Raw genomic sequence first — 14,292 nt, 5'->3', positions numbered from 1 at the left:
TCCTTTCCTCTATCACTGACCTTTGGATACAGGGTCGACAAGCATATTTGTCCCCAGGGCTGGGAACTACCAAGCTGTACTGTCAAGTGCTGAGCAGTGTTTCTTCACCCTCAGGAAGAAATCTGCTTCTTTAAATATTTGTCTGACTCCCTGACAGCTCTTTGACAGAACATTTTGACTGTAAACTTCCCTGTTTACAGTGGCATTCAGTGGCAGAAGACATCTCTATCAGGGCACCCTCCCCTTTGCAAGCAAAGCCCTATTCCTGGCTGGCAACAGATTTCCCTCCCCTGTTTCAGTTCATATCTGACACTTTTCCCCTCTGTTATCTTCTGTGAGGACTTCATTTCCCAAACCAGAATTTGGGAAGACAGCTGCCCTGGGGCTGGTATGAAGATTGCAAAGGTTAGGTAGCAGCAGGTGAGACAATAAAAAAGGGAGGCTCTTCCCACATGGACTCCACCGAAGGACAGAGGTGGTAGAACAATGGCAAAAAGAGCAAATCCCTGTTCTAGTGAAATAAAGGCAAGTTTCTCTCTTAAATGTTAATTGAGAATTTTTCCTTCTTTCCTTCAGAGTCTGGCAAGTAATGTGCGTGTGGGCGGAGGAAGACAGGAATTACCTAGCAAATCTGGGAGCACCCTGCAAACCCAGGGATCTCGTGGTTTTAGAAGCATCAGCAGCTCTTAGGAGGCAACTGAGGTAAGCCAAGAAAACACGTGGGAGCAGGGGAAATAGGCAGTCCTGTCTCTGAAGCCGTTTCAGTTTTCTGATGTTGTGTCCAGATTAAGTTCTTGCCTTTGGAAGGAAGCCACTACCAGACAGAGCAGCTTTCTGAATTAGCTCCACGAAGGTGAAGCAAATGACTGGTCAGTGCAGTAATGAATTTGAAAAGACATGCCTGAATTAAGTCATCCCTTAATGAAGAGCCTCTGAAAAAACAGCCTGGTTTCATAAGCTTGTGGCAGACTAAGCCTTTTAATAAGAGCAATATCTAGATTGCCTCTGTGATGTTGGAGATCACTGAGTACTTACACCCTGCTGCCTGGCAGTTTACAACATGAGAGGCAAATAGGAGTGCTTACAGGAATGAAGAAATTGTTTGAGAAATGATCCCCATTGAAGCATGGACCAGAATAACAGAGTAGACAGGCCCTGTGCATCAGTTTCACTTTGAAGTCAACAGCATGGTGATGCCAAGATTTCGTCTGTGGTGTTTTCTCTAAATGAAGGAGAGCAGGATCTTTGCTGATGCTGGTGGTATCCCTGTTGTTTTGTCCTGCTGAAAAAGAAGGTTGAGAAGAGCCATCTATGCATGGTAAATTGAGCAGGTTCCAAGATCTTCCTCATTCCAAAGATGATGAGAAAGTTAGCAGTCCCAGAGACTCAATAACCTCAAGGTATCCACACTCAGCTCTTCATGAGCTTTATGATGCTCAGATTGGGAGCACAAATACTTCCTCTGCCACTAAAAGCTGTGTCTCTGGCAGAACCACAGATACTCTCATCTTCAGAGGAGTGCACTGTCACCCAGAGGAAGGAGGGATGATCTCCTACAGGTTTTCTGAAATGCACTGCCATTGTTCAGAGTGCAAGTGGGCTGAGGAGCTTAACAGATGGCTGCAGTGAGACACGGACTCTCTGCAGATGGTGAATTCATTCCCTCTGAGATCAGTGGTGGGCTGGATGACAGCCCAATATGGTTGCAGACTCCAAAAGCCTGCATTACCCCCACACACCCTGTTATCATGACATTTTCCTCTTTGGAAAAGGCAAAGGGATTTAGAGAGATGGAAACAGACACCTACATGAGTAGGGAGAAAACAGTGAAAATGGCAGATGGCATAGAAACAGGTATGTATCCCTCTGAGAGGCTGTCAGCATGGGAAGAGAGGGCAAAGCAGCTATTGCTCACTAGCTTCCCTTGTGGACATTTCTTCCATTCCAGGGACATCCACAGGATGGGCACCCCAGTTTTCAAAGTATAACATTCATAAACAAGAAGCAAAATGACTGAGGATGACATCCCTGAGAAAAAAAAAACCACAAAACCCTTGTCCCAAAGGATTTTTCCTTTGAGATCATGGTCACAATTTTAAGCACTGTCCCACCTCTGGATGGATTTTTTGCAACCAGCTCTTAAAAGGCTGGAAGCCTTTAACAGACTTGATGAAATCAGTGGAATTAGACAGCAAATGGGTTCCTGCTGTGAGCAGCCTCAGATTTGAACGGATCCCTACCTTATACCTCGCAGCCCATAACAGAACACTAAATTTCACATCAAATAAGCAGTTTATCAGGTTTTATCAAGGGAAATAGTTTGGTCTCTCATCTGTTTAAAAGCAAAACCAGGAAATTATTTCAAACCAGAAATAGTATGAATTCTTTTAGAGGAGTTTTTCTTTCTGTAATCAAGTCATGTTTTGAGGACAATCCTCCTCCCGGTGATATTTCAGCAATGCAACACTAAAAGACATTGCTAAATCCAGGGTTTAGGAAATCACAACTTCATTCACTTCAGGATGATCTTGGGCTGTTTAATGGTTGTGGTGGATAATACCAGGAAGCTTGGATGCAGTTCCAGGTTCCACAGCAACATGTAGTTCAGAGAATTATCTCAGCAGTCAGCATCCATTGACTCATAGAAAACCTGACTCACAGCTATTGGTATCTACAAGAGTTCCTTTTATTTCTGTATTTCCCTATAAGTTTATAAGATTATACCTACCAGGATTAATGCCATATTATCTCAGGAGCAAGCTTAAATTCAGCAGGCTGGTATTCAGCAAACCTCCCAAGCTGGGTGAAGGTCTGTATTAGAATGCATCTCCTGATAACTCCTCTTCCCAAAGCCCCAGGGCTTGTAGGCAGAACAGCACAGCCCTTGAAATTCACTTCCTTCCAGTTTTAAGAGAGCATTTGCAAGGAGGTTTCACATGAGCAGCTATTCCAAAAGACACTGCTGTTAGTTCTAGTGGCAGAATAAATCTTGTGATTCAGCATCCAACACCTTCTCTGGAAGTTCTGAAGCAACCCTAGAAATAGTCCCTTTCCAAGAGGAAAAAAAGGAAAAGGAAAAAAAAAAAAAGCAAGAAGTCATTTGGAGAATGCAAGTAGATTTGTAGGCATGAAAAAAAACCAAAACCCAGAAGATATGTCTTTGCTGGTGCAAAGATCTTACTTTAAAATTGATGGAAAGGTCCCTTGTGTTATATTGCTCCCTGGTATAAAAATAGTGTTAGAACACCTTGCAGGATCGAGCACAATATGAATGGCAAATCCTAAAGCTATATATTGAATTATAGAATATCTCGTGGGTACTATTGCTCCCAGGATGCTATATGGCAGTGCAGGTTGATCCCCAGTGGCTTTGCCAAGAGGTTCTGGGCTTATTCCAGAGGGATTGCTTTTAGCTTGGTCTCTCAAGTCTGCTAAATACTTCTCAATATGAAAACCAGAGAACCATGATGTTAAGGTGCTAAAACCACACGAGGAAAGAGTGGGGCAGAGAAGCTTGAAGCAGAGAGAGAAGAGTCCTCCCCAGTCATGTTCCTTCACCCCTCCCCAGCTCTTTTGTCCCAGGGTATCTCCCACCACCCTCCAAGGTTCACCTTTTAACACAGCCAGGCATGCCTCAGTACAGCCACTGGCCCTTGTTCCCAGGAAAATCCTCCTCCCAAAAGACTGCTTCATTTATTTCATTTGTCTCCTTTCCATCTCCCACCCTGTCCTCAGGGGAATACAATGCAGGCAGATAAGCTAATGAGACAATTAGCTCTCTACTCCCTGATTGAAGGGCCCTTTATTTCGTTAACCAGCCAAGCCAATTCTCAACATCGCTGAGTGCTTGACTTTATTTCTGCAATGTGATTCATCTTCCCTCTTGCTCATATATAAACCTACCATAAAAGAGTGTTATTAGTGTTGCCAAGTTAAGCACTCACTTGTTAGCAAACACTTAGGCCTAAGCCTATTTGGGGAACCTTAATTCACCCTCTTCCTGCTCCCACTCCACAATTCACTTTGCATGTGTATTTTATAAAGGACTTTAATACATCTATCTAATCATGTATCATCTACATGTACACCATCCTACAGTGGTACACAGAAAGCCCATTCCACACTCAGCACACATACTGGGCAGTGATCTCTGAGGAGTGACAATCTAAGGGATATTTTATTTGTGAGATATTTTAGTTGTGAGTGGCTGCCTCAAAACTTGACTTGCCACCCACCTGCTCTTGCATGTCTGCAAAGAAGATTATTGCAATGTGCATGCAAAGGCTAGCTACATTCACAATACAAGAATCACTATGAAATGAAATCCAGCATGCTAAACCTACATCTTAAAAAAACCAGCACGTTAGCACCTTTCTGGAAATGTTCACTGCAAACTCTGGCAGAAGGAGAAGATGGAGATCAGCAAAAAATTTAGGACCTACTCCCATTTCCCTACAGGCCAAAGATCCTACCTGCCAGGTGATCATACAGCAGCCCTTATATTTGGAATCCATCTTCTTCTACCTTCAAGCTAGTATGGAAAGTAGATTTCTGAGGCAGTTGTTCAGGTAGGGCTGCTTTGTCTGCACTCTGGCTGGCAGGGGAGGCAGCAGTGCCTTGATCCTCCTCTGACCCTGTGCCATGGAGAAAAACACAGCCTTTCAGAGCCCAAGCGCCTCTGAGGTGAGAGACAAGGCAGTTGGCTTGCTTTTGTCTCTATATGTGGGGAAATGCAACAGTGGAAATTAGGAGGTCTGCAGGAATTTCTCAGTCACCACACAAGGTCCTTGTTTTCCTCTCCTGCCCCTGCCACTCACTGCCACTGAGCCATGCAGCTGTGACCATGCCACACAGTACTAGGGTGTAGCTGTCAGAGTATTAGTCACTCATCAGCCTTTCCTTGGCAGCACCCGGTCCATCAGATTGGGAACAGGGCTTTTTTCAGTTGTCTCCATTTCCATACCAAGTGGGAAAGAGGCAAATGGCTGATTGCCTGTGTCTGAAGCACCCTGCTAGCTGTTGGGATGATGGCCAATGTCAGTGCCTGACCGCATCCTTCAGCCCGTGAGATGCTTCCCAGTCTTGCCAAACCTGTCCTCTATTCAACACTTCCTATCGCACTCTTGATAATTTAGGGTGTAACATCTCTTCTTGATTTCTCAATAGAATGTGCCCCTTATCCCAGTAAAAGCTTACAGAGTGGCCTCAGAGACACATCTGCCCAAAACCATCCATGTCCTCTCCCCTCTTGCATGTAATTCCTTCTAAGGAAAGTTGTAAAAGAAAGAGAAAGGATGGAAGCCAATGCTGAATTTTTCAATAGATTCATCTTTTGCTAAGTCTGAAAGGGAACCTGAATCCAGGATAACCTGAATACTATGAATTATTTTAACCCCAGTCTTATTTTTTTGTTCCTCGTTCCTTTAGCCACTCCTGAAAACTTACAAATATCTATTGCATGACAAAGATGAGGTGTCCTGAATAGAAACACAGAACAAAACAACTGTCAGGTTTATGATGCATCATTCTATTCAGACATAGAAGCATTTTTGCCCAAAAATTTCAATTCAGGCAGAATGGTGAAGGCTTTTGCATTTATCCCAGAATTTACAAGCACAGGAACAGCTAGAGAGCAGACTCAGGTCTACAGTTCATGCCCTGAGAGCCCATGGAAGGAGACTCAAAGTGAAATAAATTCACATTGTTTGCACTTGGGATCTCCCAGACAGGTAGGTGGCAAATTCAGCTACACCATTGAACCTCTTTCCTTTAAATGTGTGCTTGAGTGTATTAACTCTCCTCAGCATTGCAGAAGGCCAAGAGACACAGAAGGACTTTTGTTGCAAAGATTCCAAGACCTCCTGACTGCTAATCATGCACTATTGAAAACATTTGATTTTAAAGACATGCACAGGTGGAAAAAAGGTACTAAATTCATGAAATTGAAGTATATGTGCAGCTAGATTCAGTGGCCTCTGCCCAGTTGGGACTATAGGGAATAAAGACCAAAAGTTTGCAGAAACATTTGAAGACCTTGGAGAAAAGCTTTTCTTTCTTCCACTTTTTGACAGATACAGCACAGCAAACAGAGAGTTAAGGCTTTTCCCCTGCTACACTGCAGCAAAAATGAGAGATTTAAATAGACTGAAAATGTAAATCCAACATTTACTCCATAGACATAGTGAAGCAGAGCAGAGGGGAGGGGAGTGAGGGAGGATAGATGATCATTGGATGTGTGAGAAGAGAGATGCATCACATAGTATATATTTTATATGTATTAATATTCATACCAGTTCTTTCTTTTCTCCCTCCAGGCTCTGTCTGCTGCTTCAGTTCATCCATCCGGCTTCAAGAGGGAGATGGATCTTTCAGCCCTTTCCTGCAACTCTAAGCTAGAATCTAATCATCAAAATAACATGGGGTTCCTTTCTCAGCAACGCTGAAGGGAGATGCTGGGACATCTACAGCCAGAATCCCATCCTCAGACAGAAAGTGAAGTTTGCAAGAGGGGTCATCCCACGCCCCCTGTGAAGATCAGAGATGTGCTTGGGTGGTGATATTTCAGGAGAGAATGCATGGAGAGTGACACTGTTCTTCCTGAGTCCAGAGGGAGCACCCCTGCTTTTAGAGATGCACAGATATTTTAAATATTGCTATCCCATATCTGAAGGTCTGGGACAACACATGGGACAGAGTAACCCTGTGAGAAGTCTTCAAATATGGAATTGAGGAATGGAGAGAACTATACCTTTGGAAAAATATTGTACTCTCTGATGGTGGAGTGGTGGTAGTCAAGCCAAAGTAAAGCAAAAAGTCAGTATTGTATAATATTTATTTGGAAACAAAGAAAGCCCTGCTGTTGAGGAAGGAGGAAGCCAGTTGTCCAGGGCACTTGGCTGTGTCTAAAAAAAACCATCAGCCTTGAGGCAAGGACATCAAGATCAAGAAGTAATATACAGGTTATAGTGCATGAGAAGAGAGTTTCAATTTGCTGAAAAGAAGATGAGGCTGAAGTTTATGCTTAAAGGATGCTGCAGTATTTTCATTCCAACACTACTGAAGATTGTCATGAAAAAAATCCATTTTCTCAACAGTGTTTGGAAGAGAGACAGTAGTAGTCCTGGAAGACGGATGTTTCCCTCAAGACTCAGGTGCTTCAAACTAAAAAAACTTGATGGCAGTGCTTAAAAAGCACTATGTGCCCCAAACAAGCATCACAGCAGAGAAATAAATTGCTCTTAACCAAGCCAAGGAAAGGTGAGGCTTAACAGCTTTTTCACTTGTCTTGCAAAGCTCTTCTACCTATCACGCTGGTATTCATGCCTAAGGACTCCCTTGAGAACTCTTGCTTTCTATTTGGGAATCAAAAGACCTGGACTTTGATGAGGAAAAAACTGCCAAATATTTTTCATGGAGAGCAATTTAATCCAGAGGAGGACAGGTACTGTGTGAAGCCCAGCACATATGTGTGGAGTCCAGCTCTGAGGGGCGCTCCTTCTGGAAGCCATCCCAACGTGGTGAGTGGAAGCAGACCCACACCATGGAATCTCTTCAGAGAACACCAGGGAAACAGGTTTAAAGGCATGGCATGAGCTGTATCTGTGTTTCTCCGGCTGAGCACAAAAGGTTTGGACATGTAGTATGTAAGTGAACTTTTCTAAAATTCAGTGGAGGGAAAAACATTTTATATTTTAAGGAGGAGGATACCCTCTCTCTTTCTTAGCAAAGAGTCCCTCATGAATGTACTACAAAGGCTTGGTCTTCCACCATGGAACCACTCTTCTGAATTTAGGAATGCAGAAACTGGATTTTAGTAAGCCGGACTAGATAAAAACCACTGCCCCTCTTTATCTTTGGACATAACAACCAACAGATGCGTCCTTATTTTTATGGGCAAGTGTACAGAAGATTTACCATCATTCTTCCCACAGAAACTGACAGTGTTCACAAAATTAGCATCCAGGAGATAAAAGTTCAGACCGCAACCGCCTGCCAATTCACATAGCACAATTTAAGTCAGTGCCACTTTACAGGAAAGCTTTTACAGGAAGTGCTCAGGAAGATTTTTGATCTATGGATGTAAAGTATTTTTTACCCTTGCCATTATTTGGTGCAGAAGGAAAAGATTTTTAGCCTACCATGGAAACGTGGATTCGTCAGTGTTGTTTGTATTACAGTCACATCCACGGCCTCCTGCTGTGATAGGCGCTGAATAAACATGCAAGCGAGAAGTCCACTCCACCTAACAAAGATATCCAAAAGGAAAGAAGTGAAACAGCTTGTCCAACACCATGAGGCAAAGCAGACACAGAAAGCAGCACAGACTGCTTAGTCACACATACTACTTTGTGGACGTTGTGTATTTACTGAGGTTATAACTTCTTTACAAATGCACGCCTTCAGACAAAAGCATGCTGCTTCTGCTGCTGCTGTCAACCAAAGACATATTTCCTGATTAGTTCATTACTCCCAGTGGATCTCTTCAGCAATGCCATCCCTACCTGTAACTCCTGGAATCCACCCTAATTCAAACAAACCAAATCAGAGCTGGGCATGAAGTCTTTATTGCAGCCCCAGAACACCACATTCACACATTTCACGATGATTAGCAAAGTCTGGTTTCCTCTGGGCAATGTTCAGCTGTGAGGAGCTTCTCTGTATTTAAGTAACAGGTGCTTCATATTGCAACCTTTGTATCAAAAGAAAGTAGAAATTTCTTTTCTCTCCATACCCCTTTGCAAAAAATTGGACAAGTTCAAAAAGCTCTCGGTGAATGAGAGGTAGGAGAAGGTTCTGCAGACAGAGCTTGCTCCTTTTGTCTTACATCCGAAGCATGCAAGATAAATGTCATGCTGATTAATATTTATTTTCCTCAGCCCAAAATGAATAGGAATTTAATTCTCAAATTAAATTGAAGAATTTGAAAATCAAAAATATGTTTTACTGAACACATTTTATTTTAATCACTTTTAAAACCTGTATTAAAAATACCCCAGACCTTTGCTGTACTTGGCATGTATTTTCACTCTGACAAAATGCTTCTAAAAAACTTTTTGAAAATGCTTTTTCCTTGAAATTTTTAAACATACCAAATGAATCCCCCAGGCAATTTTTTTTTTCCAAGTCAGTATTTTTTAGTGGAAAAAGATTTCTATTCTAACCTTTCATTAATAAAGTTTCTAGCCTGACTGAACACTCTTAGCTAAGTTGTGAGTGAATAGCTCGCTTCAGGAATCATTAATCCAGACCCAATGTGAACTGGTGTCTTTCCAGGCTGCACATGGCAAGAAGGTGTCCCTGTATCTTTTCTCTGCTGCTGAACCATCAGTGGGAATGTTGGTAGGAATGTTGGTGGGGGGCTGTGGGGACAGGAAAGGGCAGAGCAGGTGTGCTCTGGGAAGAAACGCGGTTGAGTAGGTCGCACGAGTGGGCTGGTGGACAGGGTGACTGCAGCTAAAATTATGCTGACAGAATTAAGGCTAGCGGAAAATGCTTCTGAGATACAGCTTCCAGCTGTATGGTTACATTCTTATTTGCAATTCCTCACTCCCATGGTGTTTGTGAAGGAAAAATCAGTTTTACTGACATGTTGGTGCTTGTGGTTCATTTTGAGTTCACCAGTCAAGAGCTTAACTAGTTCACTAACTTCTGGAAAACATATCTACTAATAGATTCAGATATATATGAAAATAAAATCCATGTTTTTAATCTGTGACAAGCCTGATCTTTAAATATTTCTTAACAATATATTCAGCTTCCTTTTAAAAAATATTTTTCCCTTAGTATAACTCAGAAATAGCCAGATCAATTTTGTCAAAAACCTCCTAACAAGTCCTAAACAAATCCTTTGTGCTTAGACTAAGTGTGAGCAAGTTCATCCTGAAAGAGGAGTCACTTGGAGAGTTCAGAGGAAATAGAAGCAGAGACTTGGATGCTGCAACTCTTTCAAGCTCTACATTTGGTGTGCACTGCTGGCAGAGGCAAAAAGGAATCTGCAGCTGAATTGGCCTGCTGTCAGGGGATGGAATTTTGTTTTTAGTACCAGTAAAAAGAAGAAGAAAGAACACCAGAAACAAGCCTGCATGGGTGCACAGAGGGATTGACTCCCCCCAAAGCCAGCAGTTCCCTGGGGATGGCAGACTTTGGAGATGTGGTTCAGCAGGGGTGCTTGTCCCACTGGCACCTGCTCCCCTGCCATGAAGCCTGGTGTGTGAACAGTGAAAGGTCCAAGTCCACCACATGGACAGCTGTAAAAGTCTCTGGGGCACCAAACGTAAAAGTTTTACATTTACATTTACATTTTACATGGACACTTAAATGTAAAAGTGTCCAGTTCTTTTCCCCAGGATCAGGACTGACGAGCAGGGAGACGGTTTTCATGTTCAGACTAAGGATGCTTATTTTACCTTATCTATATTACATTCTTACAGACAGTAAGCACTTCTGCAAGTGCTTCTACTTCTACTTCTAACCTAACAAGCTACAAATGGTTGACAAAGGGGTCTGTCCACAAGGCCTTTTAAGCATAAACCATCCAATTATGAAATGCCAACTAATTTATTTTTACTTTTAACCCAGTAACCAAACACCCATGTTCTGCACTGTGTACTTTTGTGTCCAATCACCCAATACCACCCTAAACCATGAAGAAGAAGGAAGAAAGGCAAAGACAAACCAACACCCAAGAACCTCCATCTTGTCTCTTATTCGCTACTATATCTCAAACTCTGTATTTTTCACCCAGTGACTTAACATAATTCTATCTAATTCACACATTGGCATTCCCAGCTCCTCCACTCAGTTTTAGAAGCCTTCTCCACGGTCTGACATTAAACCCAGTGTGCTCTTGAGTTCCTGAGCCTGTCAGCACAGATAAAGGGATAATTTTCTGTGCCTGGGACTCCGACAGGCAGTTGCCTGTCATCGGACTCGTTTTCTATGGGGAGCACCTGTAAACTCTTGGTGTGAGAGGACACAGCTGCCCCAGAGGGCAATAACAGGGTTTTCCTTCCTTGCTCTGCTCTCTGTACCTGCCCTGGCACCTCTCATTCACAACACATGGAAACACTACAGCACAGTTCAGTTTGGTACTACACCAAGTGATGGGTCTCCTGCAGATGGCCTCGTGATGTACTACAAGCAGTGCTAAGCAAGTGACAGAATGCAGCAAGACAGTGTTGCCGAAACCTCGTACAAAGAATTACTTGAAGCCTTCATATATCAAGCAAACAAGAGCAGGCAGGGAGAGAGGGTTATCTGAGGAGGTGTTTTCAGATTAAGCTGGAAGGGAGATGGAAATAAGGCACTGCAAAGCAGTTAGCTCTCTGCAGCCACAAGATTGCATGAACAGGTCTCTGATTAGCACGTGCCTCTCACTGTCCCACAATGAATGACTTCAAGTCCATGGAGATCCCAAAGGGATGTCTGCAGCCATCCAGTGTGTTGTGTACAAAGCCCTCTCTGTAACATCCAGTTCTTATCTTAGAAGCCCAGATAAATTTCATCCCAGTTCTCCAGACTAGTGGATCTTGATTATCACAAGCCCTGTGGCTTTCCTCATAAGCTATGCTCTTACCTTTAAGCATGGTAGGATTTATGTGAGCTGCTGTTGGGCTGCTGTCAAGAGTTATATTGTTCAAGCCTCTCTAGTACAAGCAAGTCTAGAAAGCTGCTCCCTTCACATACAGCAGGTTTGGAGCCAGACCCCACTCTAATAAGCCTGGGCACCTCAGCTTCTGCTATGCCCAGATTACAGACCTGAGCATCCCAGTTTGCAACAAACTGAGCCGTTCTGCCCCTGTTAAGACTTTGCTCAAGAGAGGAATTCAGCACCTGACTAAGGCTTTTCAGCATTCATTGCAGGATTATTCTATACATCCATAGCTCCAGGGACAGTAGGATATGGAAAAGCTGATACTTGAATGAAGTGCTGAGTTTTGAGTGAACAAAAAGCTCATTTGCCTTAAGTGGGTGTGTTTGTGCTGCAGATAGTTTGAAGCCTTTGATGTGATAACTCAGGAACAACTTGTTCTGAAACCATTCATTTAATGAAGGCATATGGAAATTCAATATTCTTGCTCCCACTGTTTGCTCCTCTTCCCATACAGCAATGAGCACTAGCTAGAACTGGAAATACTCAGTTTGGCATCTTGCTGTAGATCCCATTCCTCCAGGGAATCCCCATTTTCCTACATGTGTGCTGAGTACAGAGGGTAAAGGTCCAGAACACCTGTAAATAGCCCCACACCACATCCCTGGGAAATAATAGTATTTCCTGTGTCAGACATGAAATCTCTCTCCTCACAGTCACTGACAGAGAGAGGAAGGATCAGTGGGTTTAGAGGAGCACCTCACTAGATTTAGAGGACTTCAGCAAAGCCCTGCTTACTGGCTGATTCTCAGGGAGCTGGAGCTTTGTTGGTGGCCTATGCTGGGATATCACTGGGCAGACCCACATTCTTACACTGCAAAAGAGAAGGAAAAGAGCTGAGGATGGTGTCAGCGTGGATTTCTTCTCTTTGCTGTGGGAACTCAGAGGCACCAGTGCTCTCAGGGTACTTACCAAAGAGCTGCAGTTTCCTTGTGGATCAGACTCTGTGCTGCAGAAACCTGCTGTGTGTTTGCAACTCCTAATCCATGGCATGGGGACCGGTGGGTGGGAGAGCAAAGAAAGCTCTGGCAGTAGGTGAGGAGGGGTCACTGAGCTCTGCAGAACTTGTCTGACATGAGAGGAAGGACGTGGCATGGAAGGTCAGAGTCCCTGTCTCTCCATGGGACATGCTGGCAGGTCAGGGCATTGTGAATGGGGCACAAGTCTGCCAGCACTCCTTGCATCTAGTGCACCCTCCAAGAGGGGACAGCTGTGCAAGACAGTGACTCACAGAGTTGCTCATGGTAATGAAGAGGGAGGCAGTGGCCAACTTGACACATTTTCCCTATTTGCAACATGCTACAAATTTGTGCTGATTTAAAATCAACAGGAGACAGTGATGAGAGACTTGTGTGACCTGAAAGCGCTCTCACTTTGCCTAGACCACTGAGGGAGCCCAGCACAGAAGGCACACAGTAAGTCACTGCAGATTACAGGCTAATGATATGACACCTTGTGGGTTGTCAAGTATATTGCCACTGCACCTGCCCTTAGGCAGAGGAGGCAGACACGACCCTGTATGCACCTAGCAAGTACACCAACTGTCCTCAGCTATCAAGGACAGCCAGCAGAACTAAGCAGCTCCTTTCCCAGCTCATATAAATTGGATCAACTCCCCTCTGCTGCTGCTGCTGCTGGCTTTTGCCTACAGTATTAAGCTACTTTGGACCAGAGAGCCATTCCCCCCCTCCCATATTGCTCCCACTGCTGCATCCATGGCAACATTAGGAGCTTAACAGCAGACAAGTCAGCCAAAGCCACCCGCCACTTCAAAGCACACTCCCCAGCTTGAGGATTCTTGTCTATTTTAGAGTCTCCACTGTTGCTATCATCAATGGGACATCATGAGTATGGACAACAGAGAGCACAAGGAACAAAAAGCCCGATAGCACTCCTCTGTCAGTTTACTGCTAGTCTCCAGCCTGAAGGCAAACCATTATTTAGTCAAGGAGGAAGAGCACAAGCAGCAGCAGACAGCATTCCCTTGCACACTCTTGGCAGGAAATTCAAATGAGTAGGAAAAGATGGGGTCATGAGAGAAAGTCTGGTGGAACAGATAAGAGCAAGAAGTCAAAAGCTGGACTAATTTCATACAAATAGTCCAGGCTTGCTCCCAACCATGCAAATGAATATAAGTAATATGTCCTTTCACTAGCAAAACATTAACTCTTTAGCCATCAGTGACCATCTTGCCAGCCTGCGCAGCTCCCAGTCAACTTCATTGAGGAATTCTGCCTATATTAATGCTCATTCCCAGTTGAAATGGGATGGTCCTAAGTGCAGGTGACTGTCCCAAGCCCTTATTTCTCCTACCCTTTTGCTACACCAGGCATCCTGTGTGTGTATGATACTTTGAGACAGTGAACACTACAGTATTGTATGCTGCAGAAGCACTCTGACTCCTTCCAGCCCTGCAAACAAAGACTACAAGCACCAGATACCAAACTTAGAACCGTCAACTACAATTAATATTTTCCTAGTACACTCCCCTGTGAAACAATAGCCTGAAGTATAACTCCCATTCTCCTCAAATGTAGGTAAAGAAAACATGGAAACAAGGGTGCCAGCAGCCTGAACCTTCCTAAAAGCTAAACAAATAAAGTATGGAGGTCTACTGCAAATATTTTCAGTATTTGTAGTAG

At 43.7% G+C, this 14,292-nt stretch overlaps 1 long non-coding RNA gene across 1 annotated transcript; it reads right to left on the bottom strand.

Annotated features, from left to right (window-relative positions):
* Positions 1 to 1,242: 1,242 nt before the first annotated feature.
* Positions 1,243 to 3,716, bottom strand: LOC148184915 (uncharacterized). Its single transcript, XR_015772020.1, has 3 exons — positions 3,612 to 3,716; positions 2,729 to 3,048; positions 1,243 to 1,282 (listed from the first exon to the last, which is right to left on the bottom strand). It is a non-coding gene; the product is annotated as an uncharacterized LOC148184915 (long non-coding RNA).
* Between the last annotated feature and the right edge of the window lie 10,576 nt (positions 3,717 to 14,292).

This window comes from Pseudopodoces humilis, chromosome 2, assembly GCF_049639895.1.
Source record: "Pseudopodoces humilis isolate 2021_Gansu_Grassland_sample_001 chromosome 2, ASM4963989v1, whole genome shotgun sequence".
Taxonomy (NCBI): Eukaryota; Metazoa; Chordata; class Aves; order Passeriformes; family Paridae; genus Pseudopodoces; species Pseudopodoces humilis.
Note: the sequence above shows the minus strand (reverse complement) of the source record. Positions and strands in the feature narration are given on the sequence as shown.